Raw genomic sequence first — 15,758 nt, forward strand, 5'->3', positions numbered from 1 at the left:
TCCTGAACTCCAGGAAATACAGCCCAAGAGCTGCCAGACGTTCCTCATACGGTAACCCTTTCATTCCTGGAATCATTCTCATGAATCTTCTCTGAGCCTTCTCTGAATTACATCTTTAGAAAGAAGTGACATAGGGTCAGAGAATATTGAATCTTTGTGGGTGGAGTTAATAAATTGCAAGGGTAAAAAAAACCATTGTGGGAATCATATTTAGGCCTCCATAGAGTAAGAGATTGCAAATAGAGCTGGAAAAGGCATGTAATAAGGGTAATGACACAATTATATTGAGGGACTTCAATATGCAAGGGGATTGGGAAAACCAGGTTGGTGTCATAGAAACATAGAAAATAGGTGCAGGAGTAGGCCATTCGGCCCTTCGAGCCTGCACCGCCATTCAGTATGATCATGGCTGATCATCCAACTCAGAACCCTGTACCAGCCTTCCCTCCGTACCCCCTGATCCCTTTAGCCACAAGGGCCTTATCTAACTCCCTCTTAAATATAGCCAATGAACTGGCCTCAACTGTTTCCTGTGGCAGAGAATTCCACAGATTCACCACTCTCTGTGTGAAGAAGTTTTTCCTAATCTTGGTCCTAAAAGACTTCCTCTTTATCCTCAAACTGTGACCCCTCGTTCTGGACTTCTCCAACGTCGGGAACAATCTTCCTGCATCTACCTGTCGGATCGCAAGAGGGAGAATTTGTTAAATGCCCTATGAGATGGCTTTTTAGAACAGTTTGTGCTTAAACCTACTCACCCCCCCCCCCGTCTTTCTTCCCGGACCTCCTGTCCCATGATCCTCTCGTATCCCCTTTTGCCTATCACCTGTCCAGCTCTCGGCTCTATCCCTCCCCCTCCTGTCTTCTCCTATCATTTTGCATCTCCCCCTCCCCCTCCAGCTTTCAAATCCCTTACTCACTCTTCCTTCAGTTAGTCCTGACGAAGGGTCTCGGCCTGAAACGTCGACTGCGCCTCTTCCTATAGATGCTGCTTGGCCTGCTGCGTTCACCAGCAACTTTGATGTATGAGGCTATCTTAGATTGGGTGTTATGTAATGACCCAGATCTTATTAGGGAGCTTAACGTAAAGGAACCCTAAGGAGGCAGTGATCATAATATGATTGAATTCATACTGCAATTTGAGAGGGAGAAGCATAAGTCAAATGTATCAGTATCGCAATGGAATAATGAGAATTACAGAAGCATGAGAGAGGAGCTTGCCCAGGTAGATTGGAGGAGGATACAGGTGTGGATGACAGCAAAGCAGAGATGGTTGAATTTTCTGGGAATAGTTCACATGGTGCAGGATAGATATGCCCCACAGAAGAAGTTGTTCTCAAATGGCAGGTGTAGGCAACTGTGGCTGACAGGGGAAGTTAAGGACTGCATAAAAGCCAAGGAAAGAGCATATAAGATAGCAAAAGTGAGTGGGCAGTTGGATGATTGGGAAGCTTTTAAAATCCAACAAAAGGCAACTAAAAATGCTATGAGAAGGGAAAAGATGAAATATCGGGGCAAACTAGTCAATAATATAAAGCAGGATACCAAAAGGTTTTTCAGTTATATAAAGAGTGAGGTGAGAGTTGATATTGGATCACTGGAAAACGATGCTAGTGAGGGTAGTAATGGGGGATAAAGAAATGGCAGATGAACTTGGCAAAACACAGAAAATGCTTCAGGAACTCAGCAGGCTAGGCAGGATCTATGAAAAAGAGTACAGTTGAAGTTTCGGGCCGCGACCCTTCAGCAGGACTGTTCTGGGGAAGGTACGACCTGTACAAAAAGGATGGGTTACACCTGAACCTAAAGGGGTCCAATATCCTGGCCAGCACATTTAATAGAGCTGTTAGGGAGGGTTTAAACTAATTTGTCAGGGGGATGGGAACCAGAGTGATATGGCTGAGGAAGGGGAAAACAGAAATAAATCAAAGATAGCATGCAGCAGAGATGATAGAAAGGACAGGCATGAGATGAGGCATAATCACAGCCAGTGGGATGAGTTACAGGGCAATAGAGGCGTGATGCAGTTAAAACAGAAAGCAACAAACAACGGACTGATAGTGGTATACTTTATGACTTTACTTTATACTTTATTGTCACCAAACAATTGATACTAGAACGTACAATCATCACAGCGATATTTGATTCTGCACTTCCCGCTCCCTGGATTACAAATCGATAGTAAATATTAAAAATTTAAATTATAAATCATAAATGGAAAATAGAAAAATGGAAGGTAAGGTAATGCAAAAAAACCGAGTGGCAGGTCGGGATATTTGGAGGGTACGGCCCAGATCCGGGTCAGGATCCATTCAGCAGTCTTATCACAGTTGGAAAGAAGCTGTTCCCAAATCTGGCCGTACGAGTCTTCAAGCTCCTGAGCCTTCTCCTGGAGGGAAGAGGGATGAAGAGTGTGTTGGCTGGGTGGGTCGTGTCCTTGATTATCCTGGCAGCACTGCTCCGACAGCGTGCGGTGTAAAGTGAGACCAAGGACGGAAGATTGGTTTGTGTGATGTGCTACGCCATGTTCACGATCTTCTGCAGCTTCTTCCGGTCTTGGACAGGACAACTTCCATACCAGGTTGTGATGCACCCTAGAAGAATGCTTTCTACGGTGCACCTATAAAAATTAGTGAGGGTTTTAGGGCTCAGGCCAAATTTCTTTAGTTTTCTCAGGAAGTAAAGGCGCTGGTGGGCCTTCTTGGCAGTGGACTCTGCTTGGTTGGATCAAGTCAGGTCATTTGTGATATTGATCCCGAAGAACTTAAAGCTCTTGACCTGTTCCACTTGCGCACCACAGATGTAAATGGGGTTATGCGGTCCGCTACTTCTTCTGAAGTCAACAACCAATTCCTTCGTCTTGCTGACGTTGAGGGATAGGTTATTGTCTTCGCACCATGCCAGCAGGTTCTTAATTTCCTCTCTGTACTCAAACTCATCATTACCCGAGATACGGCCTACAATTGTTGTGTCATCAGCAAACTTATATATTGAGTTCAATGGAAACTAGGCTACACAATCATGGGTGTACAGTGAATACAGCAGGGGTCTGAGTACACAGCCTTGTGGGGCACCGGTGCTCAGAGTGATTGTAGAGGAGAGCTTGTCCCCTATTTTTACAGCCTGGGTCCTGTCTGTGAGGAAGTTGAAGATCCAGCTGCAGATCTGAGTGCTAAGGCCCAGGTTCCGGAGCTTAGGAATCAGTTTATTTGGAATGATGGTATTAAAGCCAGAGCTGTAGTCAATGAAAAGGAGCCTTACATATGCGTCTTTATTCTCCAGGTGTTCTAAGGAGGAATGTAGGGCCAGAGAGATGGCATCTGCCATTGACCTGTTGCTCCGGTAAGCGAATTGCAAAGCGTCGAGGTTGACCGGTAGGCTGTGGTTGATGTGTGCCATAACCAATCTCTCGAAGCACTTCATAGCAATTGATGTCAGAGCCACAGGTCGATAGTCATTCAGGTATGCCACCTTGCTCTTCTTCGGCACTGGGATTATCGTTGCCTTCTTAAAACACGAGGGGATCTTAGACTGAAGCAATGAGCAGTTGAAGATGTCAGCAAACACTCCAGCTAGCTTGCTTGCACAGGCCCTGAAAACCCGTCCTGGGACACCATCTGGGCCCATCGCCTTCCTTGGATTTATCTTCAGGAAGGCCCTGCACGCAGCATAAGAAATAAAATGGACGATCTTGAAATTCAGCTAAAGATTGGCAAGTATGATGTTGTGGCCATCTCTGAAACTTAGCAAAAGGTTGGCTGTTTTTGGGTGCTGAACGTCCAAGGATATACCGTGTATTGGAAAGATAGTTTAGTAGGCAGAGGGGGTGGTGTGACCCTGTGTATAAGAAATAATATTAAACCATTAGAAAGGGATGACATAGGATCGGAAGGTGTAGAGTCTCTAAGGGTTGAGTTAAGAAATGGCCAGGGTAGAAGGACACTAATGGCAGTTGTATACTGGCCTCCAAACAGCAGCCGGGATGTGGATTACAAATTACAGCAGGAGATAGAAAAGGCGTGTCGGAAGGGCAATGTCATGATAGTCGTTGGGGATTTTAACATAAAAGTGGATTGGGAAAACCAGGCCAGTACTGGACTTCAAGAGAGAGAATTTGTAGAATGTCTAAGGGATGGCTTTTTAGAACAGCTTCTTGTTGAGCCCACTAGGGGATTGGCTGTGCTGGATTGGGTGTTGTGCAATGATCCGGAGGTGATAAGAGAGTTTAAGGTTAAGGAACCCTTAGGGAACAGTGATCACAATATGATCGAGTTCACTTTGAAATTTGAGAAGGAGAAACTATATTCCAATGTGCCAGTATTTCAGTGGAATAAAGGTAATTAAAATAGTATGAGAGGTGAACTGGCCAAGGTTGACTGGAGTTTCTGCGAAAAATGAAGGAAGTGCAAGACAGGTATACCTGTATTCCAAATAAGAAAAAAATTTCGAATGGCAGAAGGACACTACCATGGCTGACAAGTGAAGTCAGAGCCAAAGTAAAAGCAAAAAGGAAGGCATACAAGGAAACCAAAGCTAGTGGGAAGTTAGAGGATTGGGAAGTTTTTAAAACTTTCAGAAGGAAACTAACATGGTCATTATGAAGGAAAAGATGAATTATGAAAGGAAGCTGGCGACCAATATCAAAGAAGATACAAAAACCTTTTCTAAGTATATAAAGGGAAAAAGAGAGTTGAGGGCAAATATAGGACCAATAGAAAATGACGCTAGAGATATTGTAATGAGAGATGCAGAGATGGCAGAGGAACTGAATGCGTATTTTGCATCAGTCTTCACAGTGGAAGACGTCTGCAGTATACCAGACATTCAAGAGTGTCAGGGAAGTGAAGTATGTGCAGTGAAAATTATGACTGTGAAGGTGCTCAGGAAGCTTAATAGTCTGAGGGTGGATAAATCTCCTGGTCCTGATGGAATGCACCCTTGGGTTCTGAAGGAAGTAGCTGGAGAGATTACAATGACCTTTCAAGAATCGATAGATTCTGGCATTATACCGGATGATTGGAAAATTGCAAATGTTACTCTGCTATTTAAGAAGGGTGGGAGGCAGCAGAAAGGAAACTCTAGACCTGTTAGCTTGATATCAGTGGCTGGGAAGTTGTTGGAATCAATTGTTAGGGATGAGATTACAGAGTACCTGGAGATACATGACAAGATAGGCCAAAGTCAGCATGGTTTCCTGAAAGGAAAATCCTGCCTGACTAACCTACTGCAATTTCTGAGGAATTTACAAGCAGGGTAGACAAAGGAGATGTAGTAGATGTGGTGTACTTGGTTTTTCAGAAGGCCTTTGACAAGGTGCCATGCATGAGGCTGCTTAGCAAGATAAGAGCCCATGGAATTATAGGGAAGTTACTAGCATGGGTGGAACATTGGCTGATCAGTAGAAAACAGATAGTGGGAATAAAGGGATCCCATTCTGGCTGGCTGCCGGTTACCAGTGGAGCTCCACAGGGGTTGATGTTGGGACCACTGCTTTTCACGACGTATGTCAATATTTTGGACTATGGAATTAATAGACTTGTAGCTAAATTTGCCAATGATACAAAGATCGGTGGAGGAGCAGGCAGTGTTGAGGAAACAGAGAGCCTGCAGAGGGACTTAGATAGTTTAGGGGAATGGGAAAAGAAGTGACAAATGAAATACAATGTTGGAAAGTGTATGGTCATGCACTTTGGTGGAAGAAATAAACTGGCAGACTATTATTTAGATGGGGAGAGAAATCAAAATGCAGAGATGCAGTGGGACTTGGGAGTCCTTGTGCAGGATACCCTAAAGGTTAACCTCCAGGTTGAGTCGGTGGTGAAGAAGGCCAATGCAATGTTGGCATTCATTTCTAGGGGTTTAGAATATAAGAACAGGGATGTGATGTTGAGGCTCTATAAGGCACTCATGAGACCACACTTGGAGTATTGTGTGCAGTTTTGGGCTCCTTATTTTAGAAAGGATATACTGACATTGGAGAAGGTTCAGAGAAGATTCACAAGAATGATTCCAGGAATGAAAGGGTTACCGTATGAGGAACGTCTGGCAGCTCTTGGGCTGTATTCTCTGGAGTTCAGGAGAATGAGGGGGGATCTCATAGAAACATTCCAAATGTTAAAAGGCCTGAACAGATTGGATATGAGAAAGTTATTTCCCATTGTGGGGGAGTCTAGGACAAGAGGGCACAACTTCAGGATTGAAGGACGTCCATTTAGAGCAGAGATGCAGAGAAATTACTTTCGTCAGAGGATGGTAAATCAGTAGAATTTGTTGCCACGAGTGACTTTGGAGGTCAAGTCATTGGATGTATTTAAGGCAGAGAGAGATAGGTTCTTGATTCGCCAGAGCATCAAAGGGTATGGGGAGAAGGCAGGGGAGTGGGGATGACTGGAAGAATTGGATCAGTCCATGATTGAATGACGAGGCAGACTCGATGGGCCAAATGACCCACTTCTGCTCCTATATCTTATGGTCTTATGGTCTTAAACTCAAAGGTCTTAAGGTGGATATGTCACCTGGACTAGATGGACTATATCCCAGAGTCCTGAGAGAGGTTGCTGAAGAAGTAACGGATGTATTGGTCATGATCTTTCAAGAATCACTTGAATCTGGCATGGTCCTGGAGGTCTGGAAAATTGGTAATGTCACTCCACTCTTTAAGAAGGGAGAAAGACAAAAGAAAAGAAATTATAGGCCAGTTAGCCTAACCTCATTGGTTGGAAAACTGTTGAAGTCTATTATTAAGGATGAGGTTTCAGAGTACTTGGAGACTAATGATAAAATAAGTCAAAGTCCGCATGGTTTCTGTAAAGGGAAATCTTGCCTGACAAATCTGTTAGAGCTGTTTGAGGAAGTAACAAGCAGGGTGGACAAAGGAGAGGCAGTGGATGTCATTTACTTGGATTTTCAGAAGGCATTTGATAAGGTGCCACACATGAGGCTGTTTAACAAGCTAAAATCATATGGCATTACAGGAAAGATACGGGCATGGATAGAGGAATGGCTGACAGGCAGCAGGCAGCAAATGGGAATAAAGGGGGGCCTTTTCTGTTTGGCTGCCAGTGACTAGTGGTGTTCCTCAGGGGTCAGTATTGGGACCGCTGCTTTTCACATTGTTTGTCAATGATTTGGATAATGGAATTGATGGCTTTGTGGCAAAGATTGCAGATGATATGAAGATAGATAGAGATGTAGGTAGTGCTGAGGAAGCAATGCAATTGCAGCAGGACTTAGACAAATTGGAAGACTGGGCAAAAAAAGTGGCAGATGGAATACAGTGTTGGGAAAGGAACAACAGTGTGGACAATTATCTAAATGAGGAGAAAATTAAAGCATCAGTGTTGCAGAGGAACTTAGGAGTCCTCGTGCAAGACTCCCAGACAGTTAATTTACATTACAGGTTTGTGGTAAAGGCAAGGTTATTTCAAAGGGAATAGAATATAAAAGCAAGGAGATAATGCTGAGTCTTTATAAGACACTAACAGGCTACACTTGGTGTATTGTCAACAGTTTTGGGCCCTATATCTCAGAAAGGATGTGTTGTCATTGGAGAAGGTCCAGAGGAGGTTCACAAGGATTATTCCGGGAATGAAGGGGTTAACATATGAGGACCATTTGGCAGCTTTGGGCCTGTACTCACTGGAATTTAGAAGAATGCATGGGGATCTCATTGAAACCTACCAGATGTTGAGAGGACTAGATAGGATGGATGTGGAGAGGATGTTTCCTATGGTGGGGGTATCCAGAACTAAGGGGCACAGCTTCAAAATTGAGGGGTGACCTTTTAGAACAGAGGTAAGGAGGAACTTTTTTAGCCAGAGAGTAGTGAGTCTGTGGAATGCTCTGCCACAGACTGCAGTGCAGGCCAGGTCTGTGGGAATATTTAAAGCAGAAGTTGATAGTTTCCTGATTGGTCAGAGCAACAAAGGATATGGTGAGAAGGCAGGTGTATGGGGTTGAGTGGGATCTGGGATCAGCCATGATGGAATGGTGGAGCAGACTCGATGGGCTGAATGGCCTTATTCTGCTTCTATGTCTTGTGGTCTTATAGTCCTACCGGTGCAAAATCTCGCACTGTCTGCATTTAATTCCATCTTTCCATTTTCCCAGCTGATGCAGCTCCCTCTGCAAGCCATGACAGCCATCCTCACTGTCCACTACACCCCGCCCCCCCCAAATCTTGGTGTCATTTGCAAATTTGCTGATCCAGTTAATCATATTATCATTGATCTAGATGACAAACAACAACGGACCCAGCATCAATCCCTGCAGCACACCAACAGTCACGGGCCTCCACTCAGAGAGGCAACCCTCTGCTACCACTCTCTGGCTTCTCCCACAAAGCTAATATCTGATCCAATTTACTACCTCATCTTAAATGCTGAGCAACTGAACCCTCTTGACCAGCCTCCCATGCGGGGCCTTGTCAAATGCCTTGCTAAAGTCCATGTAGACAATATCCACTGCCTTGCCTTCATCCACTTTCCTGATAACATCCTCCAGAAATTCAATAAGATTGGTTAGACTTGACCTACCATGCCGAAAGCTATGCTGACTATCCTTAATCAGTCCATGTCTATCCAAACACTTATATATTCGGTCCCTAAGGACACCTTCCAATAACTTTCCCTAAACTGATGTCAGACTCACTGGTCTATAATTTCCCAGTTTATGTTTAGAGCCTTTTTTAAACAGTGGAACAGTATTATCTATCCTCCAATCCTCTGGTACCTCTCCTGTCACTAAGGATGATTTAAATATCTCTGTTAGAGCCTTGGCAATTTCTGCACTTGCCTCCCGTAGACTCCAAGGGAACACCTTGTCAGGCCCTGGGGATTTATCCACCCTGCTTTGCCTCGGGACAGCGAATACCTCCAGTGAAAGCCACTTTGCCTCACCTCTATAGACTCTCTGTCCATCCCCTGAGTAAATACAGATGCAAAGAATTAATTTAAGATCTCCCCCATCTCTTTTGATTCCACACGTGGATCACCATTCTGATCTTCCAGAGGACCAATTTTGTCCGTAGCAATCCTTTTGCTCCTAACATACCTGTAGTTTCCCTAAGGATCCTTCTTCACCTTGTCAGCTAGAGCAACTTTAGGCCTTCTTTTTGCCTTCCTGATTTCTTTCTTACGTGTTCTCTTGCATTTCATACGCACCTCATTTGTTCCTACTAGCCTATTCCTGCTAGGCACCTCATTTTTTCTCTTAATCATGGCCTCAATTTCTCTTGAAAACCAGGGTTCCCCACACTAGTTATCTTTACCTTTTATTCTGACACAAGTTTTGTACTCCCAAAATTTCACTTTTGAAGGTCTCCTACATACCAAGTATATCTTTGCCAGAAAACGGCATGTCCCAATCCCCACTTGCCAGATCATTTCTAATACCATCAGAATTGCCCTTTCTTCAATTTAGAATCTCAATCCATGGACCAGACGTATCTCCTTGCATAATTGCTTTGAAACTAATGGCATTGTGGTCACTGCATGCAAGGTGTTTCTCTACACAAATTTCTGTCACCTGCCCTGTCTCATTCCCAAATAGCAGATCAGATATCACACACTCTCTCATTAGCACTTCTATGTACTGATTAAGGAAACTTTCCATATACATTTGACAAACTGTATCCCATCTAGTCCTTTTACAGTATGGGATTTCCAGTCAATATTTGGAAAGTTAAAATAACCTTATGTTTCTTGCAATAGTCTGTAATCTCTCTACAAACTTGTTCCTCTAAATCCCCAGGACTGTTGGGTGGTCTGTAATATTGCCCCATTAACGTGGTCATACCTTTCTGATTTCTCAGTTCCACCCATAATGCCGAGTCGAGATCTCCAGTCTATCCTGTCTGGGCACTGCCGTGACATTTTCCCTGACTAGTAAAGCCACCCCTCCTCCTTTAATCCCGCGTGCTCTGTCACGTCTGAAACAACAGAGGCATGGGATACTGAGCTGCCAGTCCTGCCCCTCCTGCAACCAAGTCTCACTAATGGCTACAATGTCATAATTCCAGGTGTGGATCCATGCCCTGAGTTCGCTGGCTTGCCTATGGTACTTCTTGCATTGAAATAAACACAGCTCAGGGCACTAGTCGCATCACGTTCAACCTTTTGATATATCGTCGGCTACAGAAGTATGCGTTTGATAGGCTGTCCTGAGTGATGCCAAAGATACAGTCAATAGCATCAAAGTACAAGTTGTCACCATGGACTAACTTGAAATTCATTTTCTTACTGGATCAATACCTGTGGTGGGGAAGGGCAGAATTGAGCAACACAGTTTTAACGTTAGCGCACACTTGACAAATCCTGATCTCCCGGCTGACTTGGCTGTGGTCCTTGCTAGTGTAGCACTTTCCCTGTAGCCCCATTTTCCGCATTCCCAATTCAGCATCTCAATGTACTTGTTAATGGGAATATCAGTCTGTCTGGCAGATAATCCTGTCATTAGTACATCAAGGTAATAAAAAGCTTTTCATTTTACTGTGAACCAAATGACAATAATCATTATGGAATAATAAACAAACCAATAAACAATGGTTTGAAACACTCCCAGCCGTGAGCCATGGTTTTGAAATAAAAATAATTGTTGGAGTTAAGACCATAGACCGTAAGACAAAGGAGCAGAATTAGGCCACTCGGCCCATTGAGTCTGCTCTGCTATCCCATCATGGCTGATTATTATCCCTCCCAACCCTATTCTCCAACTTCTCCCTGTAATCTTTCACATCCTGTCTAATCAAAATCTATCAACCTTCTCTATCAATATGGCCGTCTATGGCATTGAATTCCACAGATTCACCACCTTCTGGCTAAAGAAATTCCTCCTCATCCCTGTGTTAAATGGATGTCCCTCTATTCTAAGACTGTGCCCTTTGGTCCTAGACTCCCTCACCACTGGAAACATCCTCTGCATGTCCACTCTATCCAGCTTTTTCAGTATTCGATAGGTTTCAATGAAATCCCCCCTCATTCTTTTAAACTCCAGCGAGCGCAACACCAGAGCCGTCAAACACACCTTGTACTCACTATAGCCCTCTTATTGCCAGAGTCATTCTCGTGAACCTACTTTGATCCCTCACTCGAGCCAGCACAACTTTTCTTAGGTAAGAACTGCTGACAATAGTCCAATGCAACCTGACCAATGCCTGGCAGAGCCTCAGCATTACAACCATGTTTTATATTCTAGTCCTTACAAAATAACTGCTGACACTGCAGCTGAATTCCTTACCAATGGAACTGCTTTGGCAGTGATAACACTGGGCAGGTGCCACTCCCTCAGTATTGATAAATTGGTAACCTGGTTTATTATTGACACATGAACCGAGCTGCACTGAAGCAGCTTGTTTCCGAAATACAGAGTATTTCAAAATCAGAATCCGGTTCGTCACTGGCATATGTTGTGAAATATGTTGATTATTGGCAGCAGCTCACTGCAATGCACTATAAAATACAATAGGATATATTATATAAAGTTAAGTAAGTGGTAAAACAAAGGAACAAAAAAGAAAAAGGTGATAAAATCAGTTAGAATACTACCCTGGGTACACCTGTGGAAATCTGCGAGAGTCTTTGGTAATATGCCAATTCTCCTCAAACTCTCAGTGAAATCTAGCCACTGTCATACCTTCCTTTGTACTTAGACATGTGACCATAAGAAACAGGAACACAATGAGGCCATTTGGCCCATCGAGTCTGCTCCGCCATTTCTAAAGCTGTGTATTTATTATTGAGGGCAACAGCCACAATCTGCACTGGCTGTGCATTTCCCCTCCTTCTCCTGACAGTCACCCAGTTACCTGTCTCCTACAATCTAAGGGTGACGATGTCCCTGTAGCTCCTGTCTGTTACCTCCCGTATGAGTTAAAGGCCTTCTAGCTGCAGCTCCAGTTCCTTAATACGTTCGCTCGGGGGCTGCAGCTGGTGCAGATGTGTGTATCTGAGAGACCGGGGGTCTCCCAGACCTCCCACATCCCAGACACACAGTACAAAACACTGCCCCTGGAGCCATTCTCACTACACTGCCGTGCCCAAGCCTGACGAACCAAAGGCACGCTAAAGACAAGCACGCTCAGAAGGATGCCTACTCACAGAACAGCTGCTCTGCTTTTATTCGCCCTTTCCAATGAATCCCTCTCTGTTGATTGGTCGCCAGGTAACCAAGAGAAACCGCCCTGAAGCTCTGCCTTTGAAACCTGGATCACAAACCTAATTGAAAAGGTAACTGCACCACTACGTTGGGCCCAGGATAGATCCACGTTCAATAGTCTTCTAACAGTGGGGTGGAAGCTGGGGGTACGAGCTTTCAGGCTGCATCTTCTGCCCGATGGGAGGGGGGAGGAGAGAGAATGTCCGGGTGGGTGGGGGTCTTTGATGACGTTGGTTGCTTCACTGAGGCAATGAAAAGTGTAGACAGAGTCCACGGAGGGGAGGCTGGTTTGCTGTGATGTGCTGAGCTGTGTCCACAACTCTGCAAGTTCCTTGCGGTTACGTGCAGAGAAGGCGCCGTACCAAGCCGTGATGTTTACGCAGTGTGCCTATTGTTGAGGAACTGGTGGACTTTCTTGGCCATGACGTCGACGTAGTTGACCAGGACAGTCTGTTGGTGATGTTTACACCTCAGATCCTGAAGCTCTCAAACCTCTCAAGTTCAACACCTTTGATGTCGACAGGAGCATGTGCACTCCCACCCCCTTCCTGAAGTCAACGCCTAGCTCTTTTGTTAATGTAGGGGGAAGGCGTTTAATAATAATAAAAATAACTTATTTATCACACAGACAATGTAGTTCAAAGTGCCTTACAATGGGATAAAGTGCAAACATGAAAATAAAATTAAAAATAACCATAAAACTAAAAGACAAAAAAAAGTTAGTTAAAAGCAAGGTTAAATAAATAGGTTTTGAGCTGGTGTTTAAAAGTGTCAACCAAGTCTGCATCCCTTATAGATTACGTATTGAATTCCACAGTTTAGGAACATCATTCATAAAAGCCAATTTGCCAATTACACTGGACAACAGAGATTTTGCTTCCTGAATACTTTTGGGTGAATCTTATGTATTTTGGGCTGCTGATCATGACAATCATGACGGCACTTCCCTATCATGCACCATTTCGTTAAAATCGCCTATATTTGTAATTTCAATTCATAATTCAGGTCAATTAAAATGATGCCCAGAATGTAAGCTGAAAAGTTTTCTATCCTGTCCAGGCATGCTTAGGCAGGGCAGGTTTTAAAAAGGCTGTTCTGAGCATTGTGTTTGCATGTATATCAGTTTGTGAACACATTGATGTGAATGCTCTAAGCGCATAGCATATTGTGTGTACTCATTATAATAAAGTAATTGTATTTTCAGGAGTGCTGTGATAGTAAAATATCTCCCAATGTTGCAACAGCAGTGATACTTTCTGTTATATTTGTGGTGAGTATAAGCTTAAATCTCAAAGATGGAGCATGACTCCTCCTTTTAAGAAATCCTGTGAGTTCTACTTTGGGTGTAAACTTGGCGACTAAGACAAAGCCTGGGCTCCTCACATTTGTTGCGCAGAATGTGCTGTCGATCTTAGAGCTTGGCTTAGATGTGCTCGGAAGTCAATGCCATTTACTGTCCCGATGTTTGACGAGAGCAGAAGGATCATGTGACAGACTGCAACTTCTGTCTGACATGTGTATCTGGTTTATATACTCAGGACAAGAAATCCATTGAATACCCCAATCTGTCTTCAGCCATGAGACCTGCGGCACATGATGATAGTCTTCCAGTACTGAAGCCACCAGAGACATGGAGTCTAGAGGAGGCAGATGAAGATGCCGTGATGCACGAGTCAGGAATGGAAAACGACACTGATACTGATACAGAACTCGAACACTTTATGTCGAGTGAGCCTCATCTGATAACTCAATCTGAGTTAAATGACCTGGTCAGAGACTTGGGTTGGTCAAAGGCAAAAGCAGAATTCAGATTCAGAATCAGAATCAGGTTTATTATCACCGGCAAATGACATGAAATTAGTTAACTTGGCAGCAGCAGTTCAATGCAATACATAATATAGAAAAAAATAATAATAATAAATAAGTAAATCTTATTCAGTATACCTTATACAGTGTACATGTATTGAATAGGTTAAAAATCGTGCAAAAAACAGAAATACTAAATATTAAAAAAAAGTGAGGTAGTGTCCAAGAGTTCAACGTCCATTTAGGAATTGGATGACAGAGGGGAAGAAGCTGTTCCTGAATCGCTGAGTGTGTGCCTTCAGGCTTCTGTATCTCCTACCTGATGGTAACAGTGAGAAAAGGGCATGCCCTGGGTGCTGGAGGTCTTTAATAATGGATGCTGCCTTTCTGAGACACCGCTCTGTGAAGATGTCCTGAGTACTTTATAGGCTAGTGCCCAAGATGGAGCCGACTAAATTTACAACCCTCTGCAGCTTCTTTTGGTCCTGTGCAGTAGGAAGACTGCAAGGGTGGAATCTGCTGTCGCCAGGCACAAATATTTCTGTGAAGGATTTTAATATTTGATATACATGTTTCCCACAATAACTAATGCTAAGATTAAGGAAGGCATTTTTGTAAGTCCACAAATCAATGATGGGCAACTCGAAAAACTTCTAGCAGGACCCGAGAAAATCACTTGGAAGGAATTCAAGGAAGTTGTTGAGAGTTTGTTGACAACATGCTTCAAACATACAAAACAGTGTAGTGCAACATGTCACTAAAGATTAATTTTCAGCATTCCCATTTAGATTCTTCCCTGTAAATGATATTGTATCTGTTAAATAGGGGCTGTGGACAATTCTGATTTGATGGAGATGGATGTGAAAGCACAGAGGAACATCTGGAAAAATTTCTGAAACGCTCGTTCGCTGCTGTCGTTACTGTGTGGTCGGGAATCTTTCGGAGGGTAGGCCTCAAAATCCCCGGCTTTGCCTGCTGTTGGTAACCGAGATGGAGGTCGAATCGTTTGGATAGAGATGGCGCTCGGTACTCGGTGTCGGAGAGCTGATCAGAGCTCGAAGTTTTCGGATGACTCCGTGTCGGACCGTGGAAGGGAGAGTTTTTCTTCCTTCTCCCATCTGCGTGAGATGTGGGACATTTGAGAGACTTTGAACTTTTACTGTGCTCATGGACTTCTTCATCAAGTTATGGTATTGTTGCACTGTTGTAACTATATGTTATAATTATGTGGTTTTGTTAGTTTTTTTCGGTCTTGGTGTCCTGTGTTTTGTTATATCACACCAGAGGAAATATTGTATCATTTCTTAATGCATGCATTACTAAATGACAATAAAAGAGGACTGCGTGTCTTCATAATCTAAAAATCTTGATGCTGTCAGTTTCGAGCACAGTGAAAGGTTTCACCAGGACTTTGCGGTCAGGGAGAGATGGTATCAGGACAACTGGAATCCATCAATGCTGGCTGATTATTGTTGGACACTTAAGCGAACAGCTTAAGACACCGAGTACAAACAGAAATCATCAACAAAAGATTCTTAGCTTTGTTGAACTATTGCAAAGCACCACACCGTCATGCAATTAAACACATTATATTCAATAAAAGTTAATTTCTTGTTTCTCAAAATTCCTACGTGATACAGGTGGTCTGAAATTACAAATGTTTGTATATTGGTGTTCAACTTCTAGCAGTCTATCATAACTAAAACAAATTCTGAGGAAGTAACACTTTTGGAAAAGCATGCTGTCAAGTGTAATCTTTTGAAGGAGATTGTTTAGGTTATAGGAGACTGTCGGAAGAC

At 43.5% G+C, this 15,758-nt stretch overlaps 1 long non-coding RNA gene across 1 annotated transcript in view; it reads left to right on the forward strand.

Moving 5' to 3' along the window:
• LOC134344559 (uncharacterized) overlaps nt 1–15,124 on the forward strand; it is a 40,503-nt gene extending 25,379 nt beyond the window's left edge. Inside the window, exons 3-4 of the long non-coding RNA XR_010017462.1 lie at nt 12,160–12,224; nt 14,785–15,124. This is a non-coding gene — a long non-coding RNA (uncharacterized LOC134344559). The remainder of the gene's footprint in view (nt 1–12,159; nt 12,225–14,784) is intronic.
• Nucleotides 15,125–15,758: the final 634 nt, after the last annotated feature.

The sequence above is a fragment of the Mobula hypostoma genome, chromosome 3 (assembly GCF_963921235.1).
Source record: "Mobula hypostoma chromosome 3, sMobHyp1.1, whole genome shotgun sequence".
In the NCBI taxonomy this organism is placed as follows: domain Eukaryota; kingdom Metazoa; phylum Chordata; class Chondrichthyes; order Myliobatiformes; family Myliobatidae; genus Mobula; species Mobula hypostoma.